The 17,090-nt window shown below is 40.2% G+C and overlaps 1 protein-coding gene across 1 annotated transcript in view; it reads left to right on the forward strand.

Moving 5' to 3' along the window:
* Nucleotides 1–7,724: 7,724 nt before the first annotated feature.
* Nucleotides 7,725–17,090, forward strand: part of PCTP (phosphatidylcholine transfer protein) — a 148,670-nt gene continuing 139,304 nt past the window's right edge. Inside the window, exon 1 of the mRNA XM_063628419.1 lies at nucleotides 7,725–7,782. The gene's annotated coding sequence lies outside the window, so the exon portion shown is untranslated. The remainder of the gene's footprint in view (nucleotides 7,783–17,090) is intronic.

The following is a 17,090-nucleotide window of genomic DNA, read 5'->3' on the forward strand; positions in this document are numbered from 1 at the left end:
TAAAAAAATAAGCAAATGTAGTAGGAATAAGATCAAATAAATCAATTATGACAGTAACGTGGACAGGATTATCTTTTTTTACTAAAATCTCACACCCTTGCAACGGGCTGAAAAGTCACAATAAACTTTATGCCATCTTCAAGCAATACAAGGAAAAGAATGCAAAACAGAAATGTCATGCATTAAAGGTGTGAAAGGATATTGTAAGCAAACATTAATTAGAGGGATAACTCTTAATATCAAAAATATACACATTAGACAAAGATGATAATGAAAATGCAATAGCTTTGAAATGTTAGGCAACAAATAATATCACTCTACCTGTCTTTCTCTCTTTTGCTTTCTCAAAAAAGAGAAAAATTTCAGGTATACAAACGTAACATACAGCCACGTTCTCACCAACTAGTTTACAGAATTAAAAAATATGGTTATTTCCACAAATTAATCTCCTCAGTAGTTACTGAACTAAATTTTCTAACCCTACTATCCTCTAAAGAGTGTTTGTTGTGACACTTTGGCAATTGATGGGCCATTGTAGTGAATTGTGTGAATTATTTTTACTGATGATTCATTCAATACCATCATTATTTCTTTTTAGATACCATACCTCTATCAAACTAACTTATTACTTATAACCATCTTCAGAATTGTGGTTAGAGGGGATTGCTTTATCCTCTACAATTTCCATTAGCAACCCCCTCCCCTTTTATATACCTGAAACCAATTCTTTATTTTAAGGAATTATCATCTCAATTTTGTGAGATAGTGCTATGCAAACTCAGGATCAAACACTCCCTACTAACCTGATTACTGCCCCCAAGGACCCCTAGATAGAAATTCTGAAGCCAACCCTGCTTCTAAAGAATTAATTTTTAAAACTTTTTATTACTGAATATTTTACACATATATTAAAGTGAAGACAGTAGTATAATGACCTTCCTTGAACCTAGTTTTAATCATTATTCTTGGCCAATCTTTCACCTGTACTTCCCTTTGCTGTCTCCTTTTCAGATTATTTTGAAGCAAGTTCTAAATATCGTATTATATCATAGAACTTTTAAATATTTCAATATACAACTCTAAAAGGCTAGGAAATAAAAAGTAATTTTCCAGGTTGTTGTTTTTTGACTTCTCCATAAAATAACAGAACAGATCTATTTCCATTCACCATTGTATCTTTAGTTCTTATATAGTGTGTAGAATACTCTGAATAAATACTCTTAAATGAATACGTAAGTGAATCAAGAGAGGGTTTTTTATGTAAATTAATACTGGGCTGCTTCTCTGCTTGGGTCATAAAAAAGATTGTGCTTAGAAATAACAAAGTATGGTTAGAAATAACAAAGTATAGTTATAAATATTTTAGGAAAAAAATTTTTAAAGGGTGTATTGTACCTAACATGGCAGAAATATTGAGACCTATAATATAACTATGAAAAAAAATTACTCCAGAAAGTAAAGTAATAAATATCATAGTAGGAAGAGAAATGGGAGAAACCGAAACAAAGGCTGATTTTGTAGGATGAGCTTGTAAGACATTGGAAATTTGACTAATTTGGCAATCAGAAGACAATATTAACTAAGAAGCTGTATTTAGCATGTATGTCATTTACTAACGACAGTGACAAGGATGAATGATTGAATAGATGTGAACATTGTTGTAAAACTATTAAAGACTATCTTTAAGTTTCAATAACTTTTTTTTTTTTTTTTTTGAGATGGAGTTTTGCTCTTGCTGCTCAGGCTGGAGTGCAATGGAGCGATCTCTGCTCGCCGCAACTTCTGCCTCCCGGGTTCAAGTGATTCTCCTGCCTCAGCCTCCAGAGTAGCTGGGATTACAGGCATGTGCCACCATGCCTGGCTAATTTTTTGTATTTTTAGTAGAGACGGGGTTCCTTTATGTTGGTCAGGCTGGTCTCGAACTCCCTACCTCAAGTGATCCACCCACCTTGGCCTCTCAAAGTGCTAAGATTACAAGCTTGAGCCATCATGCCCAGCCTAAGCATTTTTTTTTAATTAATTTAAAAAAATTGAAAAGGGATCCAGAGTTGGAAGATATTTCTGACCTCAGGAGTTCAACTTGAAGTCAAAACTGAGATGAAATGAAAAAAATTGCCTGTGGTATTGATCATTTGTGCACCAGAAACTGTATGAATGTGCCAGATGCCTTCCACTTGCTCCTTGAGACGCTGTCTCCCCTCTCCACTCACCCTTTTCTCTGTCCCAGGACGTTGGCTTGCAGGAAACCCTCTGGCTCCTGGTGGGTATAGTCAGTGGGGCATGCTCTCAGGAGATGAGAGGGAGGGAAGAGAATGAGGTCTAGGTGTTTATTTCCCCACCTCCATCCTTGCAGGTTGTTTTACCCTGGCTGCTGCTCCTCTCACGTTGGTCCTCTACAGATTGATCTCCTGTTAGGATTCCCTAACTCTCTCTGTATTAGTCCGTTTTCACGTTGCTGATAAAGACATACCCAAGACTAGGCAGTTTATAAAGAAAAAGAGGTTTAATGGACTCACAGTTCCATGTGGCTGGGGACACCTCACAATCATGGCGGAAGGGTACCTCTTACACGGCGGCAGACAAGAGAATGACAGCCATGTGAAAGGGGAAACTCCTTACAAAGTCATCAGATCTCATGAGACTTATTCACTACCATGAGAACAGTATGGGGGAACCGCCCCCATGATTCAATTGTCTCCCACTGGGTCCCTCCCACAACATGTGGAAATTATGGGAGCTACAATTCAAGATGAGATTTGGGTGGGGACACAGCCAAACCACATCATTCTCCTTCGTCATATCTTTGAGCCCTGGGTGATAACACATCTTCGTCTTCTGTTATCCCTGAGGAAGCTCACTGATAGCTTTGATGACAATTCCTTTATAGACTACCCTCAAATTATCCTATATTTTTTCTTTTTAACTTTTACTTTAGATTCAGGGGGTACATATGCAGGTAAATTATCCTAATTTGAGTGTGTGCCTGTCTCTCCCTGGGTCTCTAACTGAGAAGCACTGGCAGGTATCATATTTTTAATCATACTGGCATTTCTACTGCTCCTAGCCAGCTATTTTTGCACCAGCCTGTAGTTACAACTCCTTGAGAACCCATGCTTCTTTCACCTTGTTGCCTAAAACCTGCTAATAAGAAATAGAAAATCAAATTGACAAGGATAAATGTGATAAGAGGTGGCAAGGAGGAAGCCCAATTGCATAAAGAGAAATCATGTGGAAATTAAAAACAAAACATAATAATAATCCAGGGGTCTGGGAGTTGAAAAGGGAAGTTTTATGTAATTCTAGCCAGTTGATGTCATTATAGCCAGTTCTCTGGCCAGGGAGGCCAGGGGAAGGGAGGATGTGAAGGTGAGAAGGACTCAGTCATTCTCCTTTAGATCTGAGGCTCAGCCTTATGTGTGCAACATTAGGTCAGTGAGAACAAAGAGATGTGTCTGAGCAACAGCCAAGGCCATTTCCCTGCAGAGATGGTTCCGCAGTCCCAAAGAGGGGCCCACTGTGAGTTAAACCTCTGTCATCCCTTTTGTGTCTCCTCCTCCCTCAGCCTGTCTTTCTGTGGCTTCCCAAGCCCATCCATGCAATGGCAACGCCTCTCAGGCTTCCAGCTCATCTGTGTTCAGGAATGGGAGGGTCGGGGCCACTGACACACACCAGTATCCTGCAGCCTATTATTTCCTGCCTGTCCTGGCTCCCCTCCAAGACTCAACATGACAGGTGGATGAAGTTCACAAGAAAGCACTGCAATGGGCCACTTTTCCAGGAATGCTGCTGCTAACTGGATTCACAAACTAAGCCAACTCCCACCACCCTAGGCTGAATGAGGAGGCAGCTGAATGGTGCAGAATTGATTTTTTTTTTCCTTACTTTTTTACCCTCTGTCTCCAGTCTAAATCCTGTGATTGTTCCAGCTTGTGTAAGTGACTCCCTACTCAGACTCCAGGGTTCTAAGTGCTTCCAAGGCCTGTGCAAGAAACAAAGACGCTTAACTCATGGCTCTTATTTCCAAACCAATGACCCACAACTGAGAACTGGAGGGGAAAACAATCTGTGCCATTGTGGAGCGTGGGGGTGAGGGGGTGTGAGGGCTTCAGTCTGCTCTAGCAAGAAAAGTCTCAGAGTAATTTGATAATATGATTGTGGAAGGAGAAGATAGAGAAAAGCAAAAAAAAAAAAAAAAAAAAATCACAATTGGCACTCTTACTTGGCAATCCAGAAAGATTTAGAGAGCCAGATTACGTTTAGAGAGCCAGATTACGTTTAGAGAGGTAAATTATTTCATTTGAACAGAGTTTGGAGATTGTAAAAGTGGCTAATCATCCAATATACTTGTGACTCTTTTTTTTTTTAAGTAAAACTGTGAGCTAATAGGGCAAATAACCATACAGACGCTTCTTGTCCACTCCCTATGCTGAGCAGTTTAAAGCAATCCCAAAGTCATCACCTATGGTCCATTCAAAAGAGCATTCACTGCCTACCTAATCTTTGCCTCCCTTCACGCTGAGAGGGAAAGGAGAAGGTGAGGATAAAGGGAAAACAAATATAAATCCCTACCCCACCCGGAGCTCCCAGGCAAGCAAGAAAAGCAGAGATGTAAATGTGTAGATTATAATATGATGTGGCTAGCATTGAGGTAGAAGATGTGAAAATACCAGGACAACCTAGAGGAAGGATACCAGTAAAAAATACCAATGCTGAGGGCACGACAGTTGCCCTCTTTTCAGTTCTGGGTAAACAATCCCAGATTAGGATGGGTCTGGCCCCAGATTTTAAGGTAGTAAGCCTGCTAATGGAACTGACAGTCAGAAAGGTGACTGGGTAAAACTACAACCTGTGGGCTAGGGTCAACATCTATTTATCTTGGGCTCTCATTGGATACTAAATAATTACCACCTCCTACTACTATGAGCTCAGGCACTAACTGAGTAGGCATTTTCAGAAGTCCTTAGAAAGTCCCCAAGAATCAGGATAGCTCCTGGAGGAGCTAGTTTTAAACTTCACAGATATCTTAGAGATCTGGGGGGAAGTTATTTAGGATAGATGTATGTATTCCAAGGCCCTGGCTAGTATCTAAATAGCTTACTTTTGTTGTTGCCTCCATGGTTAAATATTAAATATGTCTCCCCATGCTATAGCATTAGTGCAAAGGAATGAACCAGAAGAGCCAACCATCTTCAACCCCAAACCACTTTCACTCCACCCACAGATGGAAATGGGGAGGTAACTTGGATTTAAGGCTAATAAACTCTTCTACTTTTTCTGGACAAGATTTAGAAGGATGAGCAAAGGGATTGACTCAGCTGTGCATATGTAAAATACCTGCATCTTGGTAGTAAGGTATTTGAAGATTATGTTTTATACAGGAAAATGTTTCACTTTTAAATAAGGATCTAGATTACATTTTTGAAATATTAATGTTTATTCTTGAAAGGAGGGGAGTATTTATGTATGTGCATACACCTGTGTGTGCCTTTGAAGCAATATTTATTTGCTTAGAAACTAGGACAAAAAATAAAGAATATCTGAATGTCACATTGCTAAGGATTTATTAAAAGGGACAACAGAGTCCCAAAGTCCACCCTGGGATGTTACTGGATCTTACTGAAATCTGAAAGTCCACCCTTGACTGCCTTCCCAAAGTCCCTGTCATGTCCCCTATTTTCCCTTTCCCTCCCTGAGGTATTAGTCCGAAAGGAATAGATGAGGCTTTGTAAAATTACTGTAAGTTATTGTGTTGTAGTAATTATGCTGTTGTGATTGGCACAGAGATGAAAATGAATCCTATCTCTCTGAGAAGAGTGGAAGATTGTATTAGTCCATTCTTGCATTGCTAGAAAGAACTACTGGAGGCTGAGTAATTTATGAATGAAAGAGGTTTAATTGGCTCACAATTCCACATGCTATACAGGAAGCATGGCTAGGGAGGCCTCAGGAAACTTAAAAATCATGGTGGAAGGCAAAGAGGAAGCGGGCATGTCCTACAAGGCTGGAGCAGGAGGAAGACAGAAAAGGGGGAGGTGCTCCACACTTTTAAACAACCAGATCTCATGAGAACTCACCTACTTTACAAAAACAGCAAGGGGGAAGTCCACCCCCAGGGAGGGGCTTCCCACCAGGTCCCTCCTCCAACACTGGGGATTACAATTTGACATGAGATTTGGGCGGGGACAGAAATCCAAACCATATCAAAGATTCCAAAGGATTAAGGTTATTTGCAATGTAAAGGTTTAATACAAAAGCCAAAAGCAGCACTCAGAGGAAAGGCCAGTCTTAGGACAGAAGAGTCAGGCTAGCTAGAGAGTAGAGATTATGCCCACAAGGGGCTTCCTCTGTGATGATTTTAAATTATCTTGGTCCCTTGCTTTCCTCTACAAAAACAGTAGTATTTATTTCTCCTTTGTAAGTCCTGTCTTATTATGAGGGGAATTATAAGGCTGATTTCTCCTTTGTAATTCCCCTTTTATTAAAACAATGCTTTGGTAAAATTTAAAGACTTTTGGGAATGGCATTTTAGAAATCAGAGTTTTTCTGTGTTTTTGTTTGTTGATTGAGATCCTTGTTTTATTAATAGCATCATCTTAAGAAGAAGAGTAGTCCAGCATTCTTGATGGGAGTAAGTCTGAGACAAAAGATCTTTTCCAAAAATACACCAGAGGTGATGGTGAAGCCAGCTGGGCTTCTGGGTCAGGTGGGGACTTGGAGAACTTTTGTGTCTAGCTAAAGGATTGCAAATGCACTAATCAGCGTTCTGTGTCTAGCTAAAGGATTGTAAATGCACTAATCAGCGCTCTGTAAAATTGCACCAATCAGCACTCTGTGTCTAGCTAAAGGATTGTAAACACACTAATCAGCACTCTGTAAAATGGACCAATCAGCACTCTGTAAAGTGGACCAATCAGCAGGATGTGGGTGGGGCCAAATAAGGAAATAAAAGCTGGCCACCTGAGCCAGCAGCAGCAACCTACTCGGGTGCCCTTCCATGCTGTGGAAGCTTTGTTCTTTCGCTTTTCACAATAAATCTTGCTGCTGCTCACTCTTTGGGTCCACACTACCTTTATGAGCTGTAACACTGACTGCAAAGGTCTGCAGCTTCATTCCTGAAGTCAGCGAGACCACGAACCCACCATGAAGAAGAAACTCCAGACACATCTGAACATCTGAAGGAACAAACTCTGGATACACCATCTTTAAGAACTGTAACACTCACCATGAGGGTATGCGGCTTCATTCTCGAAGTAAGTGAGACCAAGAACCCACGGGAAGGAATGAATTCTGGACACAGAGGGAGAGCATGTTTGAAAAGAACTGGATATTTAGATACAAGAGGGATTGCAAGAGAAAAAGAAAAAAGAAAAAAATCTCATGACTCTGCAACTCCTAAGGAAATTCTAATGTACTCAAGAGCATAAAGCGTACAGTCATCAACTTTTCCACCTGAAGGGATCATTTGCCCACCCTGCCTTGCCCCAATTCGCTTTCCGTATTGTACCCCTATGTTTAGGAATGGAGTACAATCCCATCCACCCAGTCCAAGCCAGAAACTTGGGTACCAGGTTTGATTGGTTCCTTTTCCTCATTTCCCACCCCACACACAAATAATCTCAAAGTCCCATTGGTTCTGTCCTCCCAGATACTTGTAATCTTTTCATTTGATATGTCTACAGTGACATTGGAGAAGATAAGAGAATGAGGAAGCCACTGGATTTTGCAACCAGAAGAGCTTTACAGACTGATGAGGGAGGAATTTCAATAGCCAGATTACAAGGGGTAAGCCTGTATGGGTGAGCAGAAGAGAATATGGCCATTGTATCTGACAAATATTTTGGAGCAATGTTATTCATTCAGTATATACGCAACGCTTTTCAAAAGTCTAAATTATGTCTTCCCTAAAGAAACGAACACGCACTCTCCTTATTCCACTGCTTTATTTCACAATTTCTTTTTCCTTCTTAAAATTAATTTTACCTTCTGATAAATTAAGTATAAAAATTATAGTAATAATAATTTATAGAAATGTTAGCCTTTCTTACTATGAGAGTCTGGGTTAGAAAATCCTTGACCATTACTCCAAATGAATTTTTGCTCTAATGTCGATCTATTTCATTTACTGTCTAAGTAAAGTATACTCTCTTTTGGCTATCCAACAATTCAATCACCATACCTTCTTATTTTGGGGAGAATCCCCCTGTTATGTTATTTTTGGTGGGAGGTGATGTTAAATGCTCCATCTCTCCCCTCCCTGCTTCCATGGTACGAGCACTGACTTAGGCTTAGCCAGTCAGATGCTGTCTTCCCAGTGTTATGAAAACTGAGTGAGTGATGCAAAGACAAAGTGACAGTTGGAATTCATTGAAAGCTGTGGTCATGGGGTTGGCTGGGTCCTCTGGCAGTTGCAGTAGCAGTAGCATCTGGCTGGATTCTTTTGGTTACAAGTCTGTTGTGCTTCCTGCCACTGGGCCCTTGGAGATACCTTTGCTTCCAACTTCTTCTAAGCCTGGTCCTCTAGCTTTCTGATGGTTCTGTAAGCCATTGCTATTATCCCAATACATTCTCATTGTTCTTCTTACAGATGGAGATGGTTTCTGTTGCTTTCAGCCCCAGGAATCCTAACTTATATATTTCCAAATATGTCTTGTTGTTTCCACCACTGTGCTTTTTCCATGCCAATGGTGCATCTAGATTGCCCTTCTCACTTCTCTGTTTTTCCATATCCAGCTCAAATTTCATCTTTCTTGATCATCATAACATTTTCTGAGTCCACTATATGAACCAGGTCTTGGGCTCGGAGACAAAAAAGATATAGCCACTGTACTCAGGAAGATGTTATGTATAGTGAATGGCACACATGTAAAGAACAGTCACATTTCAAAAAGTTAAGAGCCAGCTTGGAGGTATGCACTAGGCACGTTACAGTGCCGAAGCAAAAGTTCTTACTTCTGGTAAGCTTCCATAGAGAGGGAGCCTACCAGGCATTGAACTCAGGGAAGGGCAATGAAGGCACAAGGTGGGCACGAGCCATGAAGTGTCAAAAAAAAAAACCTTAGACAAATTAAATTTAACAGAGGTTAACTGAGCAAAGGACACTCCATGAATCAGCCTCCCAAACCAGAATAGGTTCAGAAAGACTCCAACACAGCCAAAGTGGTGGAAGAAGGTTTATGGCAGAAAAAGGAAAAAGACGTACAGAAAACGGAAGCGAGGTACAGAAACAGCCAGATTGGTTACAGCTCATCGTTTGTCTTATTTCAACATAGTTTGAACAGTTGGCTGCCGAAACTTGGTGATTGATACAAGAGTAGGTTACAGTCTGTTTACACATCCAGTTAGGTGACTTTTCACTGTGTATGGAGAAACCTTTAAGCTGAACTTAAAATATGTAAGGAGGCAGTTTTAGGCTAAACTTAATTTAACAGAGGTGGGAAAGGACATAGCAATGCTGAGGAATGGCTGAGGTTCGGTGTGACTACAACATGAGGTGTGAGGGGAAGGAGGGTAGTAAGAGATAAAGCCGGGGAAGTGGATTCCCTATCTGACAAATTGAAGGATGTGGGCCCCATCCTCTAAGCCACAGACACCAGAACGTTTTGCTTGTGCAACCCATCAATAAAGTGCTTTGAGCTTCCCCCTAAATATATGTATGCTTACTTATAAATTTTACACAGTGCTATGATTGATCCATATATGATGTATTAATAATATTAATTTCATATTGAAGGAAAAAAGTAACACTAAATGAAAGGCTAATATAGTCTTTCCACACTCAGAAGGATTGTCTTGCTTAGCCTTAATCTGTTGTATTAGAAGAGTTTATTGGAGGGCAATGGTATATTTGCGTTTTCATAGGATAACTCTGCCAGCAGCATGGAAGGACTGGAGCAGAATTCTTGAGCTTTAATATGTGTAAAATTAGGTGAATCTAGATTGCTTTAAAAATAAAGAGCCATAGTCCCCAATGAGTTAGTGGAACTGAGCAATGATCATCAATAGCTACTCATATTACAAAAAGACAACCAGATGCGTAGTGCCCCCAGATGGAAGCATTTGAAACTTCACACCACCTGTATTTTGCCAAAAACATCAACTCTGAATCTAATGAAGACTTTACAATTAATGAATAATAAGAAAATTGTTATTAGCTATTATATACTATAATAAAATAAAATATATAGTGGACTACAAAGTTAATTTTTTATAAATTATTATATAAACGAAAGGAAACATTGGGTCAAAGGACACATTAAATGATACCACAAGGATATAACCAGCAAAATGCAAACCATGGGAAGTTCTGTGGGACAAACAACTCAGTTTCTGCAACAAAAAAGAAGCAAGGGGGAAAAAAGAGTGATGGAGGGTGATATATTTGGTCTGTGTTCCCACCCAAAACTCATCTCAAATTGTAATCTGCATAATCCCCACATGTCGAGGGAGGGACCAGGTGGGAGGTGATTGGATCATGGGGACGGTTCCTGCCATGCTGTTCTCATGATAGTGAATGAGTGCTCATGAGATCTGATGGTTTTATAAGCATCTGGCATTTCCCTTGCTTGCACTTCTCTCTCCTGCTGCCATCTGAAGAAGGTCCTTGCTTCCCCTTTGCCTTCGGCCATGACTGTAAGTTTCCTGAGGCTTCCCCAGCCATGCAGAACTGTGAGTCAATTCAACCTCTTTGTTTATAAATTGCCCAGTCTCAGGTAGTATGTTTATAGCAGTGTGGAGATGACTAATACAGGAGAGCAAACAAAAGAGGCAAGAGATGCATCAGCAGTTGCAATGCAGGACAGTTATTTGGTTTTTGATGCAAAAAATTGTGAGACAACATAAGAAATTCGAACACTGGCTAGATATTTGATATAAAGGGAATATTGTTAATTTGTTAAGGTATGATAATGGTTTTTAGATTTTTTAAGTTTTTATCATTCAGAGATACATGCTGAAATATTTACAGATGAAATGATATCTGGGACTTGCCACAGAATAATCACAGATGGGATATTAATCAAATAAGATTGGGCATAATTTGATAGTTATTAAAGATGGGTAATAGTTACATGGTAGTGCATTGTATTTTTCTCTTTGTTTTGGAATATCCTTCAAATTTTCCTAGTAAAAGGTATTTAAATTCCGGTATTTTGGTTTCATCTTCTAGAAATTCTGATACCATAGATCTAAGGTAGTGCTTAGAAATCCAAATTTTTAACAAGCACTCAAGGGAATTCAGAATCAGATGGCCACTAAGACCACAATGTGAGAAAATTAGACTAGACAGTGCAATGACTTAAATGGAGGAAATCAAGTAGGAGAAGTTGACAGTGTCTTTCATGGGGTGAGTGTTCATGATAAATATCTGCCAATTTTCTTTGATGATTATTTATAAATATTCAGCCTAGATCTTAATAGTGTTTGTGTATAATAATCATTTAGGGTGCAGTTACCAGTGCTATTTCCTGACTTGGGCCTTTTCTTTTTCCTATTAGATTTTTAAGAGTCCTTTAATGCTTGCCACATGAACCAAGGCTAATTCCCTGATTAGATAATTATCCTCGTGAACGCTTTCTTCATAATCACAATGGCAGGAGAGATGTTGCCAGGTCTTTCAGGAAGGGAGAGACACCCAGTTGTGACCCAATAAATTGGCATCAGCTCTTACTCCACCCCTTCCAGGAGGAAAGGATTTAAAACCTTGGGAAGGGGAGGGAGCCGAGAGGTGACCCATCTATCCCAATGCTGTCAGGTCACATCACAAGGTACTCACTCCCCACCCTTTTTTCTTTCCACATTGGAGACCTTTTCAACTGGAAAGCGTCCTCAGCTCAGGGGCTGAGGTGTGTAATGAAGACAGAGCTGGCCGTGTTGTAACGTAAACAAAATAAAAACTGGAAACTTTTGTCATAGCTCCTCAGAGCATGGGTCCCTCTCCAGCCGTTAACTGCAGGTGGCACTTCCAGCAAAGTAACACAAAATGCTGCTACTGGCTGAGCCTCTCTGGAATTGCAAACATGCTTTCTATCTAAGCTGAGCTCTGCCGTGCTGCCAGCAGGCAGTCTTCCAGAGGAATCTCCTTATCATGAGGGGTTCTGGGCTTCAGACCCATCTGGGATCAGCTCAGCTCAGGGTAGGTAGTTGCAGTGGCTGCATTCCACCCTACTCTAACACACCGTGAGCTGCAATGGCCTTACCTCTCCTGCACAAGGCAGGGAAACCCCATTATGCCCCATTGATAAGGTAATGAAATAACAACAGCAAGAGATGGGCACTGTTCACATCCTGATTTTATAGACAAAGACCTTGAGGTTTAAGGTCGCAGTGACTCCTCCAAGGTCACTCAGCTCAGGGTCAGAGCCAGGATCTTGATAATCTTGCTCCAGATTTTGTGCATTTAACCCCATCAGAAGTTATTTTATTTGCCTTGATGCAGTCAACTTGTCTTCTAAGTCCTATTCTCCTCTGCCCTAAAGATAACCTACTCTTTCTCTAAATGAACTGCATGTGTTTCCCTGAACCTCTTCTACCTGTTCTTATATACTTCCTTTTTCTTTAGCCTTTTCTTCTTCTTGAAGAAACTTTCTTTCTCTCAATCCCAATTTTACCTGTTGAAATTCTGCCCCAGCTTCAAGGCCCATATCAGATGCTATTTCTTCCAAGAAGCCTTTCATTCGTCCACTCTCATCTATAAGAAACATTTCCCCACTTTGCATCTTCATCACATTCTGCTGATAATACTTTTTTGTCACTCAGTTTGTTTCCTTTTCTTGGATTTAGTTGTTGTTGTTGCACTATGGCCATGTTTGTATTTGCCTTATGATGTCTGTTATGTTGCAAACTCCCTGAGCCCAGTGACCATTTATTTTTATTTTTTATTTTTTTGCTTTTCTTATTCATATGGTCTAGCTTTGACCAGTGACCATTTATTACTCAACTTTTTATTTCTCCCAGGGTTTACAACAGTGCTTTGCATATACTATGAGCTCAAAAATACCTATTGGGTTGAATATGTGCAATACTGAAACACATATAACTTAGTTTGCATTTATGAGAATATAATTGAATGCATTGGGGAAGTTAGGTGCTGCACATGAGTAACCCTATGATTCATCTTTATGGAATTAAAACAAAAAAACTCCTTAAAGATTATAATTTATATCTTTGCTAAATCTGTATTTGTGTTTATTAAAAAATTGGAAATAAATGGCCACTGTGTTTTTAATGTTTTGCTTTCACTTCTCCCCATTACATAGATGAGACAGAGCTGCAGAGCTGCCTAGAAAGTTAATGTATTTGGTTGCTCACTCCCAACCTTCCTTGCCCTTTTATGATTCCGGATTGGATTGAGTGTGGGAGGAGGGAAAGGGCAGCTCTCTGGGGAGATTAATAATATGGTCTGAAGGATGAAGATCAAAGAGAAACCTTGGCTATAGACCACGCAGTGACCGTAGTAACCGGCAGAGCCTCTCTGATCTCCGTGCTCCTCGGTACCCCCTGTAATCTCACACTGCATTTTGCACCCTTTCCTGGGGTCAGCACTCATCTCAGTTACACATCTCCACTCCACCCTTGCTTCTCCAAAGCTCCACCTCCCGCAAGACTACAGATCTGCTGTTTATTCGTGTGGATGAGTTCATTGTCCAGTCATCAGAGTACCACCAAAAAGAGGTTAACAAAACAGATATGAACCTGATAAAAATTCAGGGGAAATTTGTTTAAACTTTTTTTTTTTTAAAAAGTACTGCTTAAAAAGTAAAAATACTTAAAAAATACCTAATTGGTCTCCTGTAGACAGTATCTAACTTCACTAATTAAACTATAGCCAATCATAAACCTTATAAAAGTTTGATTGTAAGTCATCTACTGCATGTTGTCTGGGATATACTGCAAAATAATCTGGTGGTAGGTGGGAGTTGAGAATTGTTGAAACCAAAGATAGTTCCTTGGGGTTCATTACGCTATGCTCTCTTGCTTTAGTATAGGTTCTTAATTTTTTCTTAATAAGTTCTTTTCTTTAAAAAAATTGGTTTTGTTTTCAAATTCTGCCACCAAATATTGCAGTGTGGTTAATTTTTCTGTTTTGGAATATGGGAATCACTTAGTTGAGTTCTCCGCCCCTTCTGCCTTCTTCATTGTCTCAACTTCTATCCTTGCCTTTCCTTTACCTAACTTGGTGAAACAGGGTTCTACCTGCTTGGTGAATCTCAATTACTGTCCACAGAATGGCCCAAGAACCTTGGGTATTGCCAGACTGAATGTTCAGACTCCTTTCGTAACCGTTTAAAAATATGCCATGGTAGCAGGAGTTCCAAGCTTGAGGGTTTTATTTTCACTGGGAACTTCAAATACCGCCGCTGGGCTGCAAATAGAAACTAGGATGGTGGCTTGTTTCTGAAAGTCATAGTGTTTGTTCCTTTTCTCTTTTCTCTTTCCTTCTCTCTCTCTCTTTTTTCCCCTGTTGGAAAAGCATCTATTGGAGAGCGATTAGCAATTCGGGGATACAAGAACTCTCTGGTGTTAAATATTTCCCAGGACATCAATAGCCAAGCTCTTTGGACTGCTATGAATGACATAGTAAACTGCCACTCTTTGTCCTCATTTTGGAGACGTATACCGTACTGTTGGTCTGGGAGGAGAACAAGCTCCTAAACCAAACATAAGACCCCAGGGAAAAAGGTGACACGTATGTTGTACTTCGCAGGTGTTTTGGCACCAGCAAGTCAAACAGGGCATTTATTAAATCAGATGAGCAGACAGACTTGCCATTTGATCCACAGCAGAGTTTGTTCTGTACAAACCAAGTCCAAAATATTATTCCACGCAGTGGGCAGCTCTTTGCAACACCACTGATTGGCAGGCATCCCTTGAAAGCTGCTCTTGGAAACCTCTGAGGTGTTGCCTTTCTCTAATGTTTGTCTGACTCTGTGAGGCCAAAGAGTATTCCTTGAATAGCCAAGAAAGGCAAAATAAAGAAAAAGAGCAGTTCAAATGGTTAGAACCTTGAACTGTGGAAGAAGATGCACCAAAGAGCCTGGATTTACAACTGTCAATCATCCCTCTTATTTTACACAGGAAAGGCATTTCTTTAATCCACCTGTTCAATTATTTATCATGCTATGTGTTTCCTCTTAGTTGTCACTTGGGCAAAGCCTTTATGCTGTAAGGGGACACCTTCGTATTTTTTAATGACCTTAGGGAAAGTGATTGACACTAGATCCTGGAGTCAGATGTTCCTAGTGACGCAACTTGTTCTCCTAGTAGCAGAAAAGCTTCCTGCCATGATTAAGTTAGAGCTGTGAAAGTGCTAAAATGTGTAGTCAGCCTTCCTCTGATGCAAGCACTTTTATTATAGGGCCTAGTTGCGGAGAAGTGTAGCAACACAAACCCTGTCTCCAAATACCCCTTTTCTCTCTGAATTAGCCACTCGGTAGAGAAAGGCAATACGCTCTATCCACGTGCTGAGCACTTGAAATACTCATAATCACAGTTACATCTTCTCTATACTTACAGTTTTTCTGGCTCTACCCCTTTACTCTTGTCTACTTGTTTTTCTGAGTTCATACCACAATGTGATCACAACTGATTTATGACTGGCAGGCTGCCAGTCTCTGAACCCTCATCAACTACTCTAGTCAGGCAAAACAAGAAGCAATCCATTCTGTATTTGAACTTGAAATGGAAAATCATCTGTGTTTGCTTTTCTCGATAGGAGGCTGAGATGGAGCAAAAGTGTCATTGTATTTTTTTTGGACATGGCCTACACTTCCTATTGAAAACGCTTGAGAACTTGTGAGCAATGGGTGTCAGATCTACGGCTGCTCAACACTGGATGATCCACTCCATGTTAAAACAACACAGAGGGCTTTCTCAACTCCTCTTGTTTTGGTTTTCTTCTCTGTGCCCACTACTTTTCAGGATTCCTTAGGCAAACGGTATTTTTAGGATGTGACTATCTCCTGAGTGGCTGGATCATGAATAGTCTCTATTATCGCTGATTCATTTAGGTACCAATGTTGTACCACAACTAAGGCAATAAGACTAGAATACACATGAGGCTATGGCCCATGAAAATTTGTGATTAACTTGGAAAGGAAGGGGATATCAACAGAAAGTAGGTTTTACTCCCATTACTTTTGTGCTCAAAGTATTATTACTTTTATCCTACTTTGAGCCTACTAAACCAGAATTTCTGGGGTCAGCACCTAAGATGAGTCTGATGCAGTCAGTACTCAGAAAAGCATTTGGAAACCACCAGTCAAGACCATCTCTTAAGTTCTGATGCAGTCAGTACTCCGACAGGTGTTTGGAAACGACCAGTCAAGACCATCTCTTAAGTTCTGTTGAGATGTAAGCTTCTATTATTAAAAACAACAACAACAGCCAGGCGCAGTGGCTCATGCCTGTAATCCCAGCACTTTGAGAGGCCGAGGCAGGCGGATCACGAGGTCAGGAGATTGAGACCATCCTGGCTAACATGGTGAAACCCCGTCTCTACTAAAAATACAAAAAAAATTAGCCAGGCGTGGTGGCAGGTGCCTGTAGTCTCAGTTACTCAGGAGGCTGAGGCAGGAGAATGGCATGAACCTGGAAGGTGGAGGTTGCAGTGAGCCGAGATTGCGCCATTGCACTCCAGCCTGGGCAACAGAGAGAGACATCGTCTCAGAAAACAAAAACAAAAACAAAACAAAACAAAAAAACTAACAAGAACAAAAATGAAAAGCTTCAAACAACAATAACAGAAACCTCAAAAGCAACAAGAGCCCGTTAGTAAAAAACTACATTGCATGATCATGTTATATTTTCTACGTGATTTCTACACTTATTATAGATATTGATGCAAATTTTAATTCACCACTGTAATTTTTTTTTTTTCACATCTGGTACAATCAGAAAGAATGTAACTGTAGACACAACCAGTTTCAAGACTTGATGAACCATCCTTAACTGCATGGCCCAAGGGAGGACATTCCATGAGAAACTACAATGCCTGCATTAGCAAGACAGTGGCAAAATTGCAATGGAAAGAAGAGCTCTAGATCTGGGTATGAATTGTTTCTATCACATATGCACTATTTGATCATGAGCAAGCC

This window comes from Symphalangus syndactylus, chromosome 20, assembly GCF_028878055.3.
Source record: "Symphalangus syndactylus isolate Jambi chromosome 20, NHGRI_mSymSyn1-v2.1_pri, whole genome shotgun sequence".
NCBI classification, from domain to species: Eukaryota; Metazoa; Chordata; class Mammalia; order Primates; family Hylobatidae; genus Symphalangus; species Symphalangus syndactylus.